General features: G+C 40.6%; 1 long non-coding RNA gene across 2 annotated transcripts in view; it reads right to left on the reverse strand.

The window, feature by feature from the left end:
* The window catches only part of LOC146438991 (uncharacterized), a 207,858-nt gene that overhangs the window by 85,989 nt on the left and 101,382 nt on the right, over nucleotides 1–20,487 (reverse strand). The window contains exons 4-7 of one of the 2 annotated variants that reach the window (XR_014850611.1): nucleotides 19,654–20,192; nucleotides 17,733–17,822; nucleotides 15,499–15,647; nucleotides 3,901–4,024 (exon numbers count right to left, since the gene is read on the reverse strand). This is a non-coding gene — a long non-coding RNA (uncharacterized LOC146438991). Of the gene's footprint in view, nucleotides 1–3,900; nucleotides 4,025–15,498; nucleotides 15,648–17,732; nucleotides 17,823–19,653; nucleotides 20,193–20,487 lie in introns of those variants that run through there. The other variant, XR_014850610.1, reaches the window with a different exon arrangement.

The following is a 20,487-nucleotide window of genomic DNA, read 5'->3' on the forward strand; positions in this document are numbered from 1 at the left end:
CTTCGGGTCAAATCTTTCAAGGATTTTCCTTAAAATTCATACAAATGATCTTTAGGTAGGACTGGGAGTTTTTTCAGGGCTTGCAAGCACTCTGTATTATGAGCAGAGACTTAATAAAACAACACAGAATTTATAGGAGAAACAGACAAAGTCCTTAACACTTCACATTTGGTACTGAACCCTGCAACAATCCCCATCTTGCCACCATAACCACAGACAGAGGAGCCACCACCAGGATTAGCAAATCTCCAAGGGTTAATCAACAATGGGTGAGGGTGGGGTCATATTCCAGACTAGCCGTGGAGCTAATCCACAATATTCACAAGAGGGGATCTGGAAGGATTTGCTGTTTGGGAGCCATTTCATGCCACCCTCGGACAAGTCTCTTGTAGAAGCCAGCAGGAAACTCCTCTGGTTATGGACTGCAGCAGGATTTGGCTTTGGCTCTGAAGAAAAGAGATTCGTAGGGGGAGCTTCTGGTAGCAGCATGTACACAAGGGAAGTTGGGCACAGCAGCATTTTTGTTTCAAAATCTCCCTGCTCCTGAAAGGCCACCCATGGGACACAGCCATCTCTCATGTAGCTATTGTTTTCCGTGGACATGTGCCATGTATTAACAGCCTCCCGGGCCCTGTGCAGAGAAGACAAAGACTGCCCTCTGCCTTTCTGCCTTCAGAGAGGCTACTCACAGCACAAACAAGGCAAGGCACCAGAATACAGCCACCCTCCCACGACAGTCTCCAACAGCATCCAAGATAATTCCTACAGCTGGCATGGCAGTAATGGAAGGAGCCTTGCAGGAAGAGTTGGAGGGCACCTAGAGCACATCACCCCAGGTCACTGATTTAGTAGGCACCTAATCCAATTTAAGAGCCAGGGGCTGTATGGTAGTGAATTAGGAGGAAAAAAAAAATTTCACCAATGCCAGGTAGAGGTTCCCCAGTATGGAGAAAATGCTAAGAGTGGGAGCTGGAATGAGCAGGTGTGATTTCAGAGCCCTTTCTCAAAGCAGTGTTTTAAGGAGCACAGGGAAATTTCCTTGCAGCCTTCCCCTTCATTCCCTCCTTAGCTTTCATTTGGGGGCAGGGTAAACATTCCCCGCAGAAGCAGGATGAAATTTAACAACAGCAGAGTTATCAGAAGCCTCATGTGTCAAATAAACACTACATTTCGCACAAATAGAAAACATACATTCCATAAATCAAGGGTCCAGCACCGAGAGGCTTGTCGCTGGGAAGGTGTCAGTGCACATGGATTTGGATGGCTGCTGCCCTCAGGCTGCCTGAAGGAAGTTTTGACCCAGGATATTAATACAGCTTATTTGATACAGAGTGAACCAGGCTGGGGCTCCAAGGTCTGTTTACATTACAAGACTGTGGGCCTTTGGGAGATTAACACCTAGAGAAAATGCATCTGTGTTTGTTCTGGGTGAGGCTACAATTTAAATTCTTATGTTATCACACAAACTAGACATGATAGATAATCAATGCCCTGTGATAGTTAGTACTGAGGAACTGAGCTAGGTTTTTTTGGCTTTTTTTTGCAGGGTCATTATTCAGCATATCATTCCTATCATGTTCATTTATATTTAAAGTCAAATCAGGCATTTATTTTCCTGAGACTTTTATGAATGCCTACCTACATTTTCATCTCTCAACATAAAGCAAAAGTGCCTGGATTATGTCAGTTCTGTGCTTTTTTTGCAGGGATATAAAATATATTGTATTATTGCTAAACATTATGTCACAGAAATCACACAGACATCAGACTAAAAGGAATCCTGAGAGGACACCTGGTCTATCTTCTTACCTAGAAGCAGTATCAAGTCTATTTGCAGCCATGAAATGTGTCCATCAAACTTCTCAAAACCTTCACAAGAGAGTGGTAATTTATTCCAGTGATTAGCAATCTTATCCATACAGATATTTTTTAAACTGCCAAAACCCTTGTTTTGCTACAGGTGAAACCAATCTCTGGATTTATTTTCACATCTTTAAGGTAACTCCACCCCTTTGAAAACACTGACAGCTGAATGTAAGGCAAAAGACACACTGCACTTATAGATATCAAATTAAATGCAGAGACATGATGGCAATCTGGGCAGAGAAAGCAACAAGCACAGATCAGGGTCAGTAGCACTGCTGAGAGCTAAGTGTGTGATACACTTTCCACATGCCTGAGCAAGTAAAGCACTGATCTGCTAAATCTGAGTTCAGATTAGTTTTTACAGAGAGCCTTCTATTAAACATGTGTGAAAATACAGTGCTTGCGATCCTACGCTCCACAGCCACAGTGACTGATAGACCTGCATCCCCTTTCTAACAGCAATTGCCTACAAGCCTTATATCCTTCCTCAGACATATCTTTTATAGACAAACACACACAAATCTTTCAGTCTTTCAGCACAGATTGTATTTTCTAAGCCTCAAATCATTTGGGTCATTCTTCTAGGTTACATCCCACTCATCTGCATCACTTTAAAAAGAAGTGAAAAAACACAGGTCCAGAAATCCAGCTGCTGACTTCTCACCACTGGACAGAGATGTCTTGCACACTAAGAGTTGCTCTCTTAATACCTCATCTTTTATTCCCATTCCACTTTCCAGGCACCAAAGCTCCATTTTCCCTCCTGCTGCCAAGCCCCCGTGTGGTTACAGATCCTCTGACACCGACTACTTTTCTATAATCTGAGTGCCTTCACACTGATACATTTTCCCCAATGTATCATGTTCCTTTGCTCTTCCAATCCTGTGTTCTAAAGCACTTCTGTAACCTCAGTCTAAATGTTACATGTTCACTTTCTATTCTATCATTCAAGGCGCTAATGAAAATATTGACAGAAACCAGGCCCATAATTAAGCCTCTTCAAGAGCAAAAAATGAATTTTCCTTTTAGGAGGGCATCACTGCTATCTACTTTCTGAGTGTGGGTTTTCAAAGAATCAGGCCCTCCCCTGTTATCTAGGCCAAATTTCTCTGGTTTATATGAGAGCATACAATCTTCCATAGTGTCAAAAATCCTGGTTTAAGTCAAGATGTATCACATTTACCACTTTCACCTTATCCACTAAGTCAGTTTCCCTGGGAAGGAAGGAAACTAGATTGGTTTAACATTATTTGTTCTTGACAAATATGTGTTGACTCTCTTTTATCACCTTTTTATCTGGATGGTGCTTACACATGGACTGCTTAATAATTTGTTCTAGTGTCTAATACCTTTTGAGATACCAAGGTTACACTGATCAGTGCATAACTTGCAAGACCCTCTCTCTTCTCCCTTTTTGAAAATAGATACTTCAGTCCATGAAAACTGTGCAGGAAAACATGTATTTCTCCAGGAGAAGCAAGACTTTGTGTGCACGGTGATAGCATCGTGCACAAATTTAGACAAGAAACACTGAACTATTTTCTAGAATGCTTGGACAAAAATGTAACTTGAATTTAATTTCTTATCATATTGGGATGAGACAAAAATAAGCAAAGTCTAGGGTACATGACCAGCAATGAATATTGTATAAACAGAATCATTCATAGTCACAGAAATACGATCCCTATTATGTAACCTATTCCAGCCTCCTGCCAATGGATGATTATTTCCTACAAAGTATTTTCCACTGCTTTGTTCAACAGAGATTTAAGCAAATCAGTAAATAGCTTCCCTGTACTTCCCCTGGGAAATTGTTGCACAGATATATAATAGTCAGCTTGGTCTCACTGAAAACAATAATGCAATACTGAAACATATTTAATAGCAGCTAATTGTAACAATAAATATGTAGTAGTAATACTACCCCTCCTGGCTTTATCCCACAGAGACAACTGTTCCCATTCACAGATATTATACCTACTTATTCTTCTAATGTTTCCCCTCTGATATCCAAATACTCTCACCTTTTGTGTTTTCCATTCTACACAATCACAACGCACTTTAGTATCTGCAGAGGTGCCTGGAGTCCCAGTAATGCCTGACCTTCTATATTTTGGGTGCAGTTGTACCACCGTCTCATTGGTCTCTACTATGGTTCCTGGTGCAGAGATCAGCTTTTGTCAAAGAGACAATCTTGCAAACAGGAAGAACAGGAGAGAACTCTACGTCGAGCTCCCTTATATATATAACATATATATATATATGCCATATATAACACCATATATAACGCCTCATCACAATCACTGCTGAGACTTATTTCTTTACACCAACACTCTCATCTATTGAAATGAAGTGGGATTAGATTTGATGTTGATTTCAGATGCCCAGCATCCTGCTCTCCCTTTTGGGTAGCAGCTGGGAGTGAAGAATAGCTGCAGTACCACATGATAAACCCACTACATGAATAAACGCTGTTTCCCATTCTCCATGCGTTTAAATCAGAGGCAGTTGACCTGTTTAGGATATGATCTATTCAGATAATAAAACCCACATGGCACGTAGTAAAATGTTTTAATCCATGATCCATGCATATACTTCTCTAGAAACAAAGATGGTTACAGACTGTAGCATATAAAATTTGCCCTGAGCTAGAAAGCCAAAGCCCTTTAGCACAGAGACATTTTTGAATTGTGAACTTTATAAAACCCAACTCATAAGTTCTGCAGATGTAGCTTATTGCTGAGAAAAAAATCTAAGATGTTAACTGCCAGTGTTAGCTCATATAAGCTGGTATTTTCAAGTGTGCTGTATAACTTGTATTGTTTTTCTCACCTTTTCTATATAGTAAAACCAAGACATTGTAAATTAAGGCTTTTGGAGGGGAGGGGAGAGGAGGGGAGGGTTGGGCTGTTCAGGAGTTCAGGGGGGCTAAGGATGTGGTTTTGTCCTTTGCCATTTCTAAAAACTGTACAAATCGAAGCACATTTTTAAAGGAGATTTTACAACCTGTTTAATAACTTTTAAAAAGGTTCTAGTATTGCATCATGGGGCTATGGATACGGTAGGTCTGTTCCTTCACAAATGAACAAAGAACACACCCGAGCAATGCTTGGTAACGTTAATAGCAGTTGCCATCCAAAAATCCTGTCTGCGTTTTAAGCAAAGGAATCCAGAAAAGCTAGTTGGCTTGAAATGTTATTTAAAGACATGGGGTTTGGACACAGACCCACACAAGCTGTTTAGCAGCAGATTATCCAGACTGTATCAGTTTTCCTCAACGTTATGGCTGCCTACAACTATAAATTTAAGTTTCTTTTAACCAAAAAGCCATAGAAAGTTAATCAAGGTCTTACACAGAGGCATGCCTTAGACTGACAACCATTTGCTCTTTCCTTCACCTGGCTGCAGACAGACACCACTCAGCTCTGTCTATCCATGCTAGAACTTAGCCAGAGCCTTTTCCTTTTGGCATTTCATGCTTGGGAGAAGCTTCTTTGCATGCTAATAAAAATGCCAGGAAGACCAGCTGCTCTTAAACAGTTTGCAGGAAGGCAGATATAATTAATTCACAAGTTGGAAGCACATTTGACAGAAAGAATTGTTTAGTTACCCCCAAACAATATGTGAAATGTACGTGCAAGTACATCTGCTCTCACTTAAATCCATACATTTACACCACCCTAACTGAAGACACTGTAGCCATCTCTCACAGCTAGCCATGAAGATGATTTGCAGAATACTCTAAATACTGCGGTGCAAGGAAAAGCTTGATCAATAGGCCCCATAACTTAGGAGGTATGTATTTATATTACTTTAATGGTATGTCCAAGAACATTAAAACCAATCAAAGTCTGCCCAGCTGGCCACATTTACCAGGGCTTTGGCTTTCTTTGGGTCATCACAATCCTGACTTCCACCAAACCCAGTGTCCAAGCCTTACAGCAAGAACAGGGTTATTTAAGCATTTTCCCCTTGCTTTTTCTTTTTTTCAACCATATTCACATAAACTTGTCACCCATTTGCATATATTTGAGCAGTCTGCCTGACTATAAGGCATCTGCACTTTTATGTTCAATTCTCTGACATCTGGAGTGCTATAAATTCAGTGTTTGCCTTCATTTTTTCCTTTTCTCTCTCCCCCTATCCCCTAAAGAGGTATTGGCAGTAGCACAGATCGATCCAGTCACATTCAGATCCAAACTCACTGGAGATTTCCAAGCTTGGCTAACCCAGTTGGACCAAGAAGTTAAGAGTGATGGAAAAAAAAACCCATCAGTGGTTCCTCTATAAGGAATAAGCAGCATTGCCATCCACTGCAACAAGATTCAAAGGAAAATACTAACAATGAACAACTGAAAGAGCTAGAGTTGCCTCAGGGCACTTTGGGAGAGAACACTGAGGCAGGTATGACCAGCTCCCACTCATTTCTGCCACGCTGCTGTTGGGGAAGTGGGAGTTGATGCAAACACCCCAAGGAAAAATATGCCTCAGAGCAACTTCCCTCTGTGCTTCCCTTGCAATAACTAGGTAGGTAAGAGACCACCACGCCAGTGAGCATGGCAACCTGGACATTGTACTGTGAGCATGGAAGCTGTACACGTGTTTAGTAGGAATTTTTGGAGTAGCCAAGCGCCCAAAAGAGATCCACGAGAACCACTTTGCAAACCTCCGAGATATTGCAACACACAATACAAACGTACAATTAAGTTTTGTAAATCTGGCCAGACACCAAAAGCTTTGGAATTTGGCTGAACACAAAGTTCCCTGATTCTTCCCCTGACTCTCAGCTTTCCCTGCAGACTGAATCAAAAAGTACAGATAATACCAGGCTGTTCATTCTCCTGCTGCCCATACAGTGATATATTTTTCTTGCTCCATAGGGACAAATGAAATAAGAGAAACGAAAGCAAGGTCAGCCTGGTGTCTGTTGAGGGATCATCTCTTACTAACCAAGAAATGGCAAAATCCTCCTAAAGGTTCTTTGGGGAATATTTATTTTGTCCCGCGCTTTTACTGTAATTGTGTTAATCCGATAGATTTGCTAAGCAGTAAAGCATTAACTGGCATGTCTGAGGAATGCCTGTTGGGGAATGTGTCTGCATGGGAAGAGGACTGAAAAAGCAGTTTACACAAGGGTGCAGACTGTATCTGACAAAGAATACATTATAGCATATGTTTCCTTCATGGTAAAATATGATGAGGTAATGGGGAGCAGGGTTAAAAGCTGAAGTGACTATATTTATGTGTCAAGTTCAAGGGGTTGCTTCAATTTCTAGACCAAATCAATGACAAACTTCAGCCTCTCTGCTTCTGTACATGCTTCGATAGCCTGTGAGGGGTGGCTACTGTGTGTCCAGCTAGCAAACACTTCTGCACTGGACTACTTTTATTCTCTTAAACTGGCATTTTGAATGTAGTGCCAAGCGTGACAGAAAAGGCATGCAGGGCAGGGAAAGAGTGAAGTTAAATTATGTGGAATTGACCATAATGAAAAATCTGGGGACTAAATTAAACCTGCAGCTGTTTTGTTTATGACTCACCTACGCATCTTCCCTCCACCCTTTGAACAGGTGATTGTCTTTACAAGCTGCAGGACACATCAGGAGAATATTTCAACAGTTTCATTTTCTATCCTACTGAGTAACACTGCCCACAGCCTCTGGAATCACACAGGATCCAAGAGCCCACAGCTTTTTTTTTTTGCTGTTGTTGGCTGCTCTCACTGCTAGAGCTCAAGTCCTGTCAGCAGAAGCTTCACAGCGGATGCATGGGGAACCTGCCTAACATGTTACGAACTGACACAATTCCAGCAGTAGCCAGTGGTCTCACATAATGCAGTTATTTTTTCCAGGCCTGTTTTCTTCTTCCAGCTGAGTTCCCAAAAGGCTGCAATGCTTTAATGGACCCACACAGTGAAAAAATGAGCAACAGCAGCATCCAAAAGGCTTTTGTTCATTATTGCATCCAGCCCTTCTGGAGTTCTCAGATGAGCTAGAGGGTGAGCTCAGCTTACATTTCCTGACTGAAGTACTGAGAGGGACTGTCCCAAAAGTTTCACATGTCAGAGCCACCCCACTTTCCACTGTGCTACTTAACTAATGGGAAATGAGTGTGTCAAAGTATGTGAGGTCTCTCAGACACCTGCCTGCTTCGTCCCCATTCACTTGCTGGAGGACACCTGGTCATCTCCAAAGATGAGAGGACATATCTCTAGACTGTGAGACATGCAAGGGCTTTTGTGGAGCATGAGGAACACTTGGGTCACTAATACAGCATGATGCAGCTTCACCACTCTGAACAGAGGAGATATTCCAGGGCTCAGGACTTGTTTGGTGGTTTGAGTATTGTTAAGCAACATCCAAGAATCTTTTTTTTCAGTGGAATCTAAGCTGCTGAAAGTCTCAGCTGGCTCTGGAACTCTTTGCCACGAGGTTTTTAAATCCACAGTGACCAATGTTACAATCAGCCATTTCCACCATCAATAGAGCTCTGGCTGACAGCAGAGCCAGCAGCTCAGGACAAAGGCTTGTCCATGATAGATGTAAGAGACAACCTGACACCAGCCCAGGTGAGAGCTTGCTTGATCCACGCGAAGCTTTCCCAAATGCAAAGGAAATAATGGGAACTGCAAAAGTTCACACTGGCACAGGCATGCTGAAAAGCTGCCTACTCCATGCCTCTTTCCTTCTTGCCATAAGAACAGCAATGAAAAATATTCTTTAATTCCTCTGAGGCTTCATGCACACAGTTACCTACAGGCCATGCATCCTGCATTGTCCCTTCTGCCTCCCCCCACTTTGGCACAAAGCTCCACATGAACAGTTTCAATTGCTCGAACAATGATCTTGGAAGTAAAGTATTTCCCTCCTTGCCACAAATCTTTATAAGTAGTGAAATAAACACCACAATGTGCCTTCTTCCAACAGCTGGAAAATTATGGTCTGACTGAAATGACATCATTGTGTTTTCCTATGGAATTTCTGTGCTGTGAGATTTCAGGGAGAAACTGTGTGGTGGCTTGAGGTGGGGTGAGAGAATGCTGTGGTGAAGTGGACAAATAAAAAAGGTGAAACTGTCTTAAAGAGGCTCTACTGTGAAATAAATGTTTACACAAAAACTGGAAAGGTTCCTCAACAGATCAGACAGGATGTTCCTTGGCTCATAGTCATTCCTTGATTCCAGCCTTCAACAACCCTAGCTACTCTAGCATACAATATGAAGTTTCTCAACATCTCATATGGTTCTTCCCCTTTGTCTGATTATGTCACTGAAAAAAAAAGAAAAAAAGATGTGGAAGATATACCCTACTAAGGGAATACCTCTGTCAAAATGACACTGAAATTCTAGCAGCTTTTCAAATGAGACAGCACTAAATCTACACCCTTAATTACATGCTCTGTTGTGGATGTCAACAGAAAGCGTGTGGCCACACTGGGGGCACTGAAATTCCCTTTATTGCACAAAGCTTATGTGGACAAGGAAGATTACTTCCTAGCAAGTTTGAATCAAGTCCCAAAATGTGCCTCTGGACCAAAACAGAGTGCAAAACGTTTGGTGGCAACAAAGTTTAAAATCGAATTTGAGCAATTAGTGAGAGTAGAAACAACTGCTCACTCCTGCCAAGAAATGGCAAGTTCAGCTTTTCACTGTCATAGCATTATTTTCTTAAATTTGTTTTCCTTACCATGCCAGGGCTACCTACTTTGCACTCCCCAGTCCAGCAAGCCCCAGCATCATTAAAAGGTTTGGTCACCTACACTGAAACTCCTTTGGGCACAAGACTCAATAGTACTCAGTGCAACTCAGGACTACAGTTTGACTCACTCAGTAGAGGGATTAACAAAAAAGAAAAAAAAAGAGTCACTGAAACCTAAGAGAAATTCTGAATTGTCTTTGTTAATCACTCTTTCACTATGAACTACCCACTTACACCAACTCATAGCTGTGGGAAACCATCAGCAGCACTGGGGCTGACTACAGGCAGTAATCAGGCTGAACATGAAAATCAGAAATGAAACGGAGCATGCAAATAAGAGGAAGACAAAGAACACCTTTGCTGAAATTCCCTTTCTGTTTTAAGTCATATAGAAGGTCTTGAAACACCTTCTCAGTGCTTAAAAAAAAACCACAAACATTTTCAATAGCTCTGGTTTCTACACAGTTTCTCTTTTTTCACCCTGCCCCTCCCAAATAACTGCATAAACAACCAGGATGGCGTTGCTAAAAAGTCAATGTGTATGTTAAAACTTTCCCCAAAACAGGGATAAAACTCAATCACCTTGCAAAGTTTTTCTACATTCCTTTCTGTTATGCAAATGAGTGAACATCATATATTTACACCTGGAATTCCATGTTCCATTTGTTAACTTTTCTTGCCATTGCTACTGTGATAAGCAGTTCCACAAATTATTAAGTTTTAATTGCTATATTTAGTGGCGTCAAGAATGAAGAGCAATGAGGATCTATCATCAATACTTTGACAAAGAAGAACAAAACTGATGTATAACTGTGCATATGATTTTAATGTACCCAGCCCTATATATAAACATAATTTTGGGTGATTTATATCCCTAATTAGATTCCCATGGCAACATTCTTCAGCTAACAATGTGTATCACAATCACCTTTTCTTCTTACAAATTATTTCCTTAACTTTGCATGCATATCTTAGCAGGTTTTATTTTTAAAACTCATGTTAACAGTTTCTCTCTAGTTACCAGTAGGGGTGCTACAATAAGAAACTAATTTGCTGTAAAAATTACTCATTTGTCAAATAAGCATTAAAATAATTGTTCCCCTTTTGACTGTTACCCTGCTGTTTCCAGTCATTTTCAAAAACTAAATTATTTACTCATTTGAAAGTTCAGCTGTGCATATTTTAATTGATATTCCCTCATAGGACTCATATTGTTAATGACAATAATTAACCTGAAATGGCTGCTAAATAATTATGCTGAAAAGATACAAAGTATTTGTGCAGAAAGTAAAATCAGCATTTGAGAAACCATCAAAATGTACAACTTTCCTATTTTATGGCAAAGCATGGTAATAGTTCATAATCAAATTAAGGATGAAAAGGAAAGATGTAGATTACATGCTTTGATGCAGAATACTTTATGTTTCCAATATAGCATGGTATCCTAGCTAACAATGCATACTCAGTCATTTTAATAAATCCCTAGTATTGCTATTCCAGATAGTAATATAATGTATTCTCATGAAGTCAGTGCAGTTAGGAACGTAGTAAACCATCCATTAATAATATTTCTCTGCCATCTATCTATTGAATTTCATTCCAAGGAATCAGAGACCTGTAATAATTTATAGCTTATGGAATTAATGCTGAAGGCTTTCTTCTGGCAAGCATTGTTGATTTCAATGATGAGAGCTAAAAGCTATTCAGGCCCAGCTTCTTTCTCTGGACACATCCCAGGCCAGATGCATTACCAACCTATTGTTTGTGGAACCATTTATACCAGTACAAAATCATTTCTGATTTAGCTCCTCTGCTTGTCAATAGTGCAAGTTATGGGTGAAGCAAGCTCTGTATGTCCTGCTCAACAGACACAGGATGGGTTTGTCTACAAGGGAAACAATCTGAGTTAACTAAGGATGTGATTTTAATGTGGGTTTCTGTATACAACTATATTAAGCCCATGTGGACTCACTCATTCAGAATTAAAACAGCTCTAATTCACTTTAATCTAATTCACTTCTAAAGACCACAGAGGGGTTTAAAGTTGTTTAATCTATTTGAACAGCTCATTTGAATCCACATGCCCAAGTGTCCCCACAGACACTCACACAAGCAAACAAAAACCCAATAAAGCAGTAGAGAGGTTAAGAGAGGTTGGCAGAAAGTTTTACTTCACGGCTTTTTGGTGGAAAATTTGGTTTTCAACTACACAGGCTCTTTGAAAAAGGTGTTGACATTGAGCGTTCCTAAATTTCAGCTGGAAATTGAATTCTCTTTCTTTCAGAAATTAGAACTGCAGTCCTAGTAGTTAGCCCAGCACACTGTGGTCAGAAAAAAAACAGGGTGATAGATAAACCCAGGTTAATCAGAGAAATGGATTTGGAGCCAGAATACATATTTACTATCTTAGACCAAACCACTTTTGGCCCTTGATTTGAAATTGAAATTCAAGATTTTGAATGCAGAAATAACTCTCTCCCCTTACCCCCTAGGCACCCAATCAGTCCTACCTGAAAAAGCTTTTCCAGTAGCCCACACCAACAGCACATCCTCAAACTGAAAGCTTAGGTGGTGCTTGTAATAAAACCAAATGCTCTATTTGGAGACCAACCACTGTATGATCTTGTGCTAAGCTCTTGGAGGAATACAGGTGCAGCTGAAGCCACAGTTTAAAAGTCACCAAATCCTGGAACTTTGCTCTTGTTGGAAGAAAGGGGAGGTTTGAAGGAGAAACAGGCCCCCTGTTCACAGGCTTAGGTGGGTGTTGGCAACAAGCATATTTAAAAAAAAAGAAAAGCTGGTACTTTTGAAGAAGTAATGCCTAATTTTCGAATGCTGTCATTTAGTAAAATGCTTCATTACAGCAATTTAAGTACTCCTGGCCAGAGAACATTAATATGAACGCATCTGTCTTACTCACTTGAATTGCCTCTGCAATTCCTGTACGTTTTCATGTGCAGCTCTGGGGGTTTGCATGTGTAACCAGCAGCACTCACAACTCAAGCATGCCTCTGTGAAAGTTTGGCTCATTTAAGAGCTACCTTCCACATGCTCTAAGTTATATTTTGGATTTTGACATTTAAGACAAATAGCCAACAGACAAAGAGCATATTTATGAAAAAAAAAGAAAATAAAATTCTTTTAATTGCTCAACCTATTCCTGTCTGAAAAATAAGTGCAAGCTATTACTGGCACCAGACGACTCCCAGTTTTCACTAGCCAGCAAAGCTGCATCTGCAAGTTCAATGAGATCAGTAAACAGTGTAGGTTAAGTAACTGATTACTAATATTTTCCTTCAGCTACAAAACTTTTAAATAAACAACAACAACTGTGATCACAGTAACCTTCCAGAGGTTAACAGCATGCAGGTGGTCAGTTGGAATTAAATGCAAACCAGACGGCTGTGGCATTATAAACTGAACATCTCAGCTCAGTTTGCTTCAGGAATTGGGTCTTCTTTCTCAAAAGCCTCAATGATACAACACATAAATGTCAAAATGACAAAAATAAGGAAGTATGTAATAGACTAAGCATTTTAATGCCTTTTCTGGCTCACTTTTGCAGGCTGAACTGTCTGTGTTGACCACATTTGATGGCATCAGTACTTAGAGTGGCTGTGTGCATGAGTTTTTAACAGCTGACATAAACAGAGATGGCCCATCAACCATCTGAGCTGTGCTGTGGGCTTGTTGTAAACCACTGGTATGATACATTTTATACTTCATTTATGGTGCCACTTCACTGACCTTGAGAGACAGCTCGAAGAATTGGCAATCAGATATTAAACTGGAAGCAGGTTCAAATCCAGCTAGTGATGGTATAGTCACAGTGATCAGAATGGACTATTTATATCTATAGACCTTTTTTAAAGCAGCTCTCTCTGTCTATTCCTAAGCAGAGAGGAATAAATATTACGAATATTGATCATCAAGAAACTTATTTGAAAGGTCCCCCAGAATAAGCACAGATTTGTGTTACAGAAGCTGAGAACTATCTTGTCCAGGATAAATGCTTTCTCCAATGTCATCAGGAGGGGCTGTGAAGGAAATCTGGGTACATCATCACTGATAGGGACTCCTCTTCGAGGACTAAGCAAAAGGCAACTGTGTGGTTCCCAAACACACTTAAACTGAGCACTTGAGAAATGTAACACAAGTTTGGCTCACAGTGGACATAGCCTGGCAGAAAATTTCCTACCAGAAGGGAAAATAAAGACAGGAGAAATTATGAAAAGGCCTTCATCCCACAACAAGCTATGGGTAAGTGCAGTGCACGAAGAATTTGCTTTAACAGCTTTTAGCAAAATGTTTTCTGAAGCTGGAATCTCCCGCTTATTCACCAGCCCATCCGAGCAAACAAATGTCCCAAACGCACAGGCCCTGCAAAGAGCAAGGGACTGAAGTGTAAAACACAGAGCCATGACCATGTCCACATACACCAGCCAGTGCTTGGATTCCGTGGAAAAGCACCAGCACTTCTGAAACTTGACGCTGCTCAGAGATACACTTTCAATTTGAGTGGCTGCCAGTAAATAAATACAAATCTGTTGTCATGGTGTTTCATAATTACTGGCTCCTTAAAGCTAGTAACACCCTCCTCCTAATGAAGCGATTTGCCTCTAGGTACAATTGTTTCTCAGGCTGCAATATCACCTCCCAATCTGCTGTCCTGTATCTTAACCCAGGCTTAAAGTCACAGGTGGCTCCAGCGTGCTTGTGTGCAGCAGTATGGTGCCAGTAAGGTCAGGGCATGTGTCCCCAGTCATCCCCCAGCAGCTGCTTCAAACCAGCCAGCAGAAATAGTGAGGTTGCAGAGATCTCTAAGGTGTGTCATCACCTTGGCATTTGTGCAAGGTTCATGTAGACTCACAGAATAATGATGGTGGGAAAAGACCCCTCATCATTAAGTCCAACCATCAACCCAAAGCCACCACCATGTTCACCATCAAACCATGTCCTCTAGCGCCATATCCAATCATTTTTTGAACATTTCCAGGGATGGGCACTGCTTCCCTGGGAAGCCTGTTGCAGGGCTTTATAACCCTTTCCATGTTTTCCTAATGTTCAATGTAAACCTCCCTCGGCACAACTTAAGGCCATTTCCTCTCATCCTATCACTTATTACCTTGGAGAAGAGGCTGAGCCCCACCTGGCTACAACCTCCTTTCAGGGAGCTGTAGAGAGTGATAAGCCTCCTTTTTTTCCCTAGGCCTAACAGCCACAGCTCCCTCAGCTGCTCCTCATGACAACTGTGCTCCAGACACTTCCACAGATTTGTTGCCCATCTCTGGATGCTCTCCAGCCCCTTTGTTCCTTTGCTGTGCTGCTTATGGAGGACAAATTTACTCTGAGCCCTCCTCCATGGCCCTGCATGGACAGGTATCTGCTGGCCCTAGATCAGAGCTGCACACGTGCTCCACACCTCCGTGTTTCTCCCAGCCAGCCAAGCTGGGTGGCCAAACCTAAGCAGAGAGGGGCTGAGCTCCAGCTGAAGCCTTTCCATTACTGGTACCACCAGTTGTTCCATCTTCTTCCGCTCAGCCAAAATTTTTCAGAAAATTTATAGGAATTTCATAACCTCCGTAAAATCTGGTTTAAATTGGCCGGTTCAGAAGTTATTAGGGAAAACAAACACTCTGGAAAGCTTTTAACACACTAACGAGGTCTTCAGCCTCAGCAAACACTTAGAAAATTGAGTGAACAATTGAACACTGAATATTTTGAACCTCTTAAAATGCAGGTTAACCTGTGCTGCAATGAATATCCAATGTTATCCCTTTCTAAAAACAGCTCTGTTCTGCTTGCCGTGTATTTGCTCTGTGTACATTTATATCCGCTCCAAGAGAAAAAAAAAACACTGAACAAAGATGTTCCTCCAAAAACCTAGGAACACTTCCATTACCAAGAAATTCAAGGAATAAGGTTTTGTATCTCACCTGAAGCAATGGAGCCTCAATTCCTTAATGATACAATGATTCTGTTACCAACAGAAACTTGACTTCAGCTCCGAGGCAAGAGCATGTAGCAATGGACTGCATGATGGAGAGGAGTATTTTTCAGCCTCTTCAACTTCAACAAGCATTACCTGTGAGTGATACATTACAGAACTGAATGCCAGAAAAGTGGATTTTAGAATAAAAAGTATAGTGTTTCATAATTTGATTTAAATCAATTATACCATCTCTCACTGGAATGCTCACAAGCTTCAGAAATAAAATATATAAATGAAAACAGCTGCTCTGGATACTCTTTCCTTGGGATAGATTGCACTTGAACTCAACCAGCTTTCTTCTGCAGAAAGTTATTGTAATGCAACATCAGGATGGAGAGCACATAGTGCTGTACAAGTAACTGCAAGGTAAACAGTTTCAGTCAAAAAATGCAGAAGATTAAAATCCTTTCCTGCAATGGCTGGCTAAAATCTGAGGAATTATCAATTCCTCTGGGGCTGACAGGGAAACCGAGGTAGTTATTGGCACCTCAGCAAGATCCATTAATTTATAGCTATTTACTATATCACATAATCTTTCTGATTTGTTTCAGTCTGGAGCCCCTCTGTGCCCAACAGCATGGAGGTCTGCAGTGTTTAGAATGAAGAATAATTACAACTGGAGAAGCACATGCAACCAAAGCTCTATGTTCTTTAATCTCCAAGTCTAATGCATGCGTAGATTTTGGCATCACTCTTGAAATGATTGTTTGTAACTAAATACCGTATCTCAGTGCTTAGATACCACAATGACTGAGCTTTTCATAAATCAGAATAAATATATAAGGCAAAATCCTGGCTGTACTGAACTCAATGGGAACACTGCCAGCTACTTTAAGGGAGCCAGGGCTTCATGCAAAAGGCTTTCAGCAGCCCAAGCTGTCCAGTGTTTTGGTTGCAGTATTTTCAACTCCATTTGAAGGTCTCTTTTCCCATCTGGCATCTGCAGTAGCGTGACACTGAGATAAAATTGCACACTCAACTCCCAGCCAAAGTAACAGGAGAATATCCTCTGTTAAAATAAGAGGCAATTCCAGCTTCAGTTGACAAAAGCAACATACAAAATCCTCTGAATCTGTGCATGTAGATTCCCCCAGGCTTTTTCTTTTCCTTGTAGCAGACAGGCTCCAGAGTGGAGGGGAGCATCCTTGCTGGGTTTCTGCTCTGAAGCATTCCAGGAGTTCCCCAACACTCCTTTTACCAAGGTAAATGCTCCATCAACTTAAGCAAGGAAGTCCTGCCAAGCAGCAGGCAGAGAAGGATGAGGACATCAAGTGCCACCACCACCAATTCCAATATTGTTTTTGCAGCTCACATTATTTTAGAGTTCATTTTGAAAACATGTAGAAACAAAACAATGGAAAACTCAACCTCTCCACTTTTTTAATGTTTTCTTAAAGAAACAATCATAGAGATGCTGATGTATCTTCTCCTGTCATGTTATCCAAGTGTTTTATTCTTCTCTAGTCTTACACCAGTTCTGTTCAAAGTAAGTAAATGCCTCATTCTACAATCAGAGTACCCAAAGAGAAGCTAAAAAACAGCTTTTAGCTGAAAAGAAGATAATTTTCATAGTTACTGTGTACTTAACTTTTCCCAGCTCAAATAATTTAGAACACAAAAGCAGGTGTCATATGTAATAAGTGGTGACTAAGGAGAGTCAAGTAAAATGATGACTTATGCACTACACTTTCAGGCTAACAAACTCCATTTACATTTATATACATAAAAGACTTGCATCCCTAAGAAGTCAGTACCAGAAATGTGTTTGTATAGGATTAACAGTGTCAAATTAATGTTCGTGACAAGATGGCAGCTTCTAAAACTATAAAAACCAAAGTGATTTTAAAAGTACTTATGTCTGTAAGTCCAAGTATTCTTGTAAATGAAGAGAGTAAAGGAGGAGAACACAGCAAGAGACAGAATGAAATGGGCTTTTTCCTAATGGGGCAAAACAAGATAAAAAATGTGATTCCCTTTTCTTGAAAGATTCAAAATGCAGATACTATTCCTAGAATTATTCAAAGTAACAACTAATAAACAAAATTATTTTGGACAAGAACAGGTTATTACTACAAGTTCCAATTAAAGAATAAAGATTTTTTAAAGACCAAAAAAATGTTTGAGGAATGGGAAGATAATTGTAAATGGGTGACATTTCAACACCAGGAAACTACTCACTTGTGAACAGACTCATATTCACATTCTTTGGCACATTCAGTTGATGTCCCACATGGCACAACGATCTCAGGATCCCCCATTTCTTTTCCACTATTAAAAAAAAAAAAAAATCTTATAGAAAAGGACTTAAGGCAAAGTGGGTTGAGGAAGCAGGTGTTGTGGTGTATTTTAAGTAACATATTCTTCAATGAGAAATGGAAGCATGAGGTTTGACCCCTAACAACAACATCACAGAGAAGAGATGGGAAGGCTTTAAAGTTTGAAAGATTACTCCCCTGAAATGTGCATGTGACCTGGTAACCTCTGTGAGACAAGGCAGAGTTGAGTTAAGGAGGAGAGAAGGCTCCAAGAAACAAGCTTCAGGTTTTTTGGAAACAAAGAGGCTACTCAGGCAAGTCCTGGAAACTACCTTAAATGTAACTGCAGGGATCTACAAACTCTCTGTTGTTAGAACAACACTTTCAATAGCTGGGAGCACTACCCCATAGAAAGCATACTAAAAACAAAATATGTCTGTGGATAGATGAGGATGTCTGTGTCCAAAAACTCATTTTATTTCAAATTTCAGCACTGGACACCTTACCTTTGACATTATCTAAGTTAAATACCCTTCTGGCTTGACTGATCTGTCTTAGAAGACATCCTTACCTTCGGTGGTGGAGATGGTAATTCAAGGACCACACAGCAGTAGATGATGGCCATTGAAAATATTGTATTTCCTTTAAAAATACCAGTAGAAGACTGGGGGATATATGGTTGAGAACTAACTTACAGAGGAATAACCACTAGTAAAACCACCACATGGATTTCATATCACTCAGTTTACTTAAGTGTAGTATGAGATACTAAATTCTTTTTCTTCTGATCTGAGGAATAACAGGAATTAAACATTCCCTCATTTTGACAAAGGATCTGCAAGGCTGTTTACCTGACTATAAGAACAAGCCCATTCTCTCAGAAGACAGAGCAGTGCAGAAATTAATTACAATCAAGAGAGGGTTCAGCATGACGCCTAGAAACATACTGTAGATGTACCAGGAGAAGATTGGCCAGATTAGGCACAAATAAAGTCACGTTGATGAGACTACTCTCTTGTCTTACCAAAGAAAGGACTAAAGCTGATGCTTAAAGTGACCTGGAAAGGCCATGAAAAAAACCCCACAGATTTAAGAATACTGCATTCCTCTCTTCCTTTTTTTTTTTTTTTTTAAATTTATTTACTCTTTCGGAGCCTCCAATTTACAGAAATGCAGACGGATTCCTCTGAACCCCACATTTTGATATTCACAGACCATCATGGAAAGCTGTGCGAAACATTTCTTGTGCCCTCAGGAAGCTGCTGAAATTTGGAAAGAGAAAAAGCACACAACTTTATTGAGGTCGGTGCAAGCCCAGAGATTTCCAAGTTGCATGTCTCTGTTAATCAAAGTGACTGTGCCAACATGATTAGGATACCCACAAAGCCAAGCCAATCAAGCAGCTAACTGAGGGAGACCACAGAGCAGATAGCAAATACCACTGGAGTTGTACATTGTCTCAAAAGATTATCACTGCAGTTGTTCAAACTCTTGTGACCAACTAGGGATTTCAGTGACTCATTGCTATTGTGTTTCTGCAGCTCAACATTATGTCCCATGCATATTCTGGAGCTCCATAGCACCACATGTGTATAACAATGTGCCACTCTTAATAAAATATCTTTGCGGTAAAAGAAGTACCAAAAATATTCACACAATAGCAGAATGCCAACCAAGCACTGAACTACATTAGAACAACTCATTGGGTGCCATTCCAAAACAGCATCTGCCATGGCCCCGGGAAGTAGCTTTAAAAAAAAAAATTATAATAAGAGATTTTTCTGAAAGATCACAGCTTTTAACATACCAAGGAAACGTCAAGAACAAATTAACATATGACTCACCTCCCTGAGGTCTATCCCATGGTTTCATTATCAGTCAAGCAGAATCCATTGTTGAAAAAGCAGTTCAAAGCATCCACTCCATCCATGTGCCACACTGAATACGCAGCAAGTCTTCATGTATATACAGCATTGTTTAAAAAGGAGGATGGCAGGATAACATTTAAAAGGAAAACAAACAACCTCTCCCACACTGGAGTTGGAAAGGCCAGCAAAGCCCATACACGTCAGTAAGGGCTGGGAAAGAAGATGGTCATTTTTCTGACACTTTTCAAACTTTCCCAAGAAAATGATGGCCTGCAGCTGGGGCACACCAATCAGCTGCTCTGGCAAAGGTCACTGAAGGAAGGATCCCCTGCTAGCTCAACAGCGGTGGTTTCTTAAATAACCTTGAAGCAAAGAATAGCATGTGAACGTGAATTTTTCTTCCTCCACAGGATTCAGGCAGGAAAACAGGGCCCAAAAAACTGCTGCTGTCCTCCTGAAAATATTGCTTCCAAGCAGAGCAGAGTGTTTCCTTGGGATCAGAGCAACCAGGCGTGCTGAAATGAAAACAACAGACTTAACTGACAACCTGGAAAGGAATCATGGAGGAGTCCCATCCAAGAGACATGGTTTGGGCTCCTGCCACAACTAAAGAGGCAGATGTAACTTCTGACACTGACAAGCTCTGAGTGCCATATCTGATGAAGGTAGGAGATAACAGGGAAACCCTCGATACATCAATCATGTCACAGAGAGGTGTCATGCACAGTAAGAATCTGGCTGAGTTAAGGTTAAAAAAAAAAAAAGGAATTGTGCTATTAGGCTCTTCCTTGGATAACTGGGGGAAGGGAG

Source organism: Lichenostomus cassidix, chromosome 3 (assembly GCF_008360975.1).
Source record: "Lichenostomus cassidix isolate B80296 chromosome 3, HeHo_3.0, whole genome shotgun sequence".
Lineage (NCBI taxonomy): Eukaryota > Metazoa > Chordata > Aves > Passeriformes > Meliphagidae > Lichenostomus > Lichenostomus cassidix.